Source organism: Arachis ipaensis, chromosome B3 (genome assembly GCF_059453495.1).
Source record: "Arachis ipaensis isolate K30076 ecotype BB chromosome B3, ASM5945349v1, whole genome shotgun sequence".
Lineage (NCBI taxonomy): Eukaryota > Viridiplantae > Streptophyta > Magnoliopsida > Fabales > Fabaceae > Arachis > Arachis ipaensis.
In genome coordinates, this window is record NC_142438.1 from 52,596,105 (window position 1) to 52,599,971 (window position 3,867).

Genomic DNA, 3,867 nt, shown 5'->3' on the forward strand with positions numbered 1-3,867 from the left:
AAAAAATATCTTCTCCTTTTTCTTCTCATAAATTCGAAAATTTGAGTTGACTTTTTCAAAACTTTTTAAAATTTAGTTGTTTCTTATGAGTCAAATCAAATTTTCAATTTAAAAATCTTATCTTTTTCAAAATCTTTTTCAAAAATCAAAATTTTTTTTCTTTTCATTTTTCTTAGTTATTTTCGAAAATTTTAAAAATATTTTTCAAAAATCTTTTTCTTATCTTTATCACATAATTTTCGAAAATAACATCATCAATTAATGTTTTGATTCAAAAATTTCAAGTTTGTTACTTACTTGTTAAGAAAGATTCAAACTTTAAGTTCTAGAATCATATCTTGTGATTTCTTGTGAATCAAGTCATTAATTGTGATTTTAAAAATCAAATCTTTTTCAAAACTAATTTCAATCATATCTTTTCAAAAATATCTTATTATCTTATCTTTTTCAAAATCATATCTTATTCAGAAATTTAATTTTTAAAATATCTTATCTAACTTCTTATCTTCTTATCTTTTCAAAAATTGATTTTCAAAATTTGTTTCAACTAACTAACTAACTTTTTGTTTGTTTCTTATCTTTTTCAAAACTACTTAACTAATTCTCTCTCTCTCTCTCTAATTTTCGAAAATATCTCCCTCTTTTTCAAAAATTCTTTTTAGTTAACTAATTATTTTAATTTTTGATTGTAATTTTTGAAAATTACTAACCTTTTTCAAAAACTATTTTCGAAAATCACTAACTCTTTTTCAAAAATAATTTTCGAAAATTCTCTCCCTCTCTCATCTCCTTCTATTTATTTATTCATCTACTAACACTTCTCTTCATCCCACATCTCTGATTTCCTCTCCCTTGTGTTTCTTTCCTTACATTCCATTCTTCTCTTCTTCTTTTCTTCTACTCACACAGGGACCTTTATACTGTTGTAAAAAGGATCCCTATTATTATTATTTTTCTGTTCCCTCTTTTTCATATGAGCAGGAGCAAGGACAAGAATATTCTTGTTGAAGCAGATCCAGAACCTGAAAGGACTCTGAAGAGGAAACTAAGAGAAGCTAAATTACAACAATCCAACAAGCACCTTTCAGAAATTTTTGAACAAGAAGAGGAGATGGCAGCCGAAAATAATAATAATGCAAGGAGGATGCTTGGTGACTTTACTACACCTAATTCTAATTTACATGGAAGAAGCATCTCCATTCCTGCCATTGGAGCAAACAATTTTGAGCTGAAACCTCAATTAGTTTCTCTGATGTAGCAGAACTGCAAGTTTCATGGACTTCCATCTGAAGATCCTTTTCAGTTCTTAACTGAATTCTTGCAGATATGTGATACTGTTAAGACTAATAGAGTAGATCCTGAAGTCTACAGGCTCATGCTTTTCCCTTTTGCTGTAAGAGACAGAGCTAGAACATGGTTGGACTCTCAACCCAAAGATAGCCTGAACTCTTGGGATAAGCTAGTCAAGGCTTTCTTGGCCAAGTTCTTTCCTCCTCAAAAGCTTAGTAAGCTTAGAGTGGATGTCCAAACCTTCAGACAGAGAGAAGGTGAATCCCTCTATGAAGCTTGGGAGAGATACAAAGGACTGACCAAAAAGTGTCATTCTGACATGCTTTCAGAATGGACCATCCTGGATATATTCTATGATGGTTTGTCTGAGTTATCTAAGATGTCATTGGATACCTCTGCAGGTGGATCCATTCACCTAAAGAAAACGCCTGCAGAAGCTCAAGAACTCATTGACATGGTTGCTAATAACCAGTTCATGTACACTTCTGAGAGGAATCCTGTGAGTAATGGGACACCTCAGAAGAAGGGAGTTCTTGAAATTGATACTCTGAATGCCATATTGGCTCAGAATAAAATATTGACTCAGCAAGTCAATATGATTTCTCAGAGTCTGAATGGAATGCAAGCTGCATCCAACAGTACTCAAGAAGCATCTTCTGAAGAAGAAGCTTATGATCCTGAGAACCCTGCAATAGCAGAGGTAAATTACATGGGTAAACCATATGGAAACACCTATAATCCCTCATGGAGAAATCACCCAAATCTCTTATGGAAGGATCATCAAAAGCCTCAACAAGGCTTTAATAATGGTGGAAGAAATAGGTTTAATAATAGTAAACTTTTTCCATCATCCACTCAGCAACAGACAGAGAATTCTGAACAAAATACTTCTAATTTATCAAACTTAGTCTCTGATCTATCTAAGGCCACTGTGAGTTTCATGAATAAAACAAGATCCTCCATTAGAAATTTAGAAGCACAAGTGGGCCAGCTGAGTAAAAGGATCATTGAATTCCCTCCTAATACTCTCCCAAGCAATACAGAAGAAAATCCAAAAGGAGAGTGCAAGGCCATTGAATTAATCACCATGGCCGAATCTGTAAGGGAAGGAGAGGACGGAATCCCAAGGAGGAAGACCTCCTGGGACGTCCAGTGATCAATAAGGAGTTTCCCTTTGAGGAACCAAAGGAATCTGAGGCTCATCTAGAGATCATAGAGATTCCATTAAACCTCCTTATGCCATTCATGAGCTCTGATGAGTATTCCTCTTCTGAAGAGAATGAGGATGTTACTGAAGAGCAAGTTACCAAGTACCTTGGTGCAATCATGAAGCTGAATGCCAAATTATTTGGTATTGAGACTTGGGAAGATGAACCTCCCTTGTTCACTAATGAACTGAGTGATCTGGATTAACTGACATTGCCTCAGAAGAAACAGGATCCTGGAAAGTTCTTAATACCTTGTACCATAGGCACCATAACCTTTGAGAAGGCTCTATGTGACCTTGGGTCAGGGATAAACCTCATGCCACTCTCTGTAATGGAGAAACTGGGAATCTTTGAGGTACAAGCTGCTAAAATCTCATTAGAGATGACAGACAATTTCAGAAAACAGGCTTATGGACAAGTAGAGGACGTGTTAGTAAAGGTTGAAGGCCTTTACATCCCTGCTGATTTCATAGTCCTAGATACTGGGAAGGATGAGGATGAATCCATCATCCTTGGAAGACCCTTCCTAGCCACAGCAAGAGCTGTGATTGATGTTGACAGAGGTGAACTAGTCCTTCAAATGAATGAGGACTCCCTTGTGTTTACAACTCAAGGTTACCCTTCTGTAAATATGGAGAGGAAGCATAAAAAGCTTCTCTCAAAACAGAGTCAACCAGAGCCCCCACAGTCAAACTCTAAGTTTGGTGTTGGGAGGCCACAACCAAACTCTAAGTTTGGTGTTGAACTCCCATATCCAAACTCTAAGTTTGGTGTTGGGGAGTCTCAACAATGCTCTGAACATCTGTGAGGCTCTATGAGAGCCCACTGTCAAGCTATTGACATTAAAGAAGCGCTTATTGGGAGGCAAACCAATTTTTATTTATCTAATTTTTATTTTCATTATTTTTCATGTTTTATTAGGTTCATGATCATGTGGAGTCACAAAATAAATATAAAAATTAAAAACGGAATCAAAAAATAGCAGAAGAAAAATCACACCCTGGAGGAGAATCTCAGTGGCGTTTAAATGCCAGTAAGGAGCATCTGTCTGGCGTTCAACGCCAGAACAGAGCATGTTTCTAGCACTGAACGCCCAAAATGGGCAGCATCTGGGCGTTTGAACGCCAGAATTGCACCCTGGAGAAGAGCTGGCGCTGAATGCCCAGAACAAGCATGGTTCTGGCGTTGAACGCCAGAAATGGGCAACAAATGGGCGTTCAACGCCCAGAACAAGCACCAATCTGGCGCTGAACGCCCAGAGTTGTGTGCAAGGGCATTTTGCATGCCCAATTTGGTGCAAGGTTGTAAATTCTTGAACACCTCAGGATCTGTGGACCCCACAGGATCACCTCAAGATCTGTGGACCCCA

The 3,867-nt window shown here is 37.1% G+C and overlaps 1 non-coding gene across 1 annotated transcript; it reads right to left on the reverse strand.

The window, feature by feature from the left end:
• Window positions 1-1,507: 1,507 nt before the first annotated feature.
• On the reverse strand, window positions 1,508-1,611 carry LOC148570642 (small nucleolar RNA R71). Its single transcript, XR_015908863.1, has one exon. It is a non-coding gene; the product is annotated as a small nucleolar RNA R71 (small nucleolar RNA).
• Window positions 1,612-3,867: the final 2,256 nt, after the last annotated feature.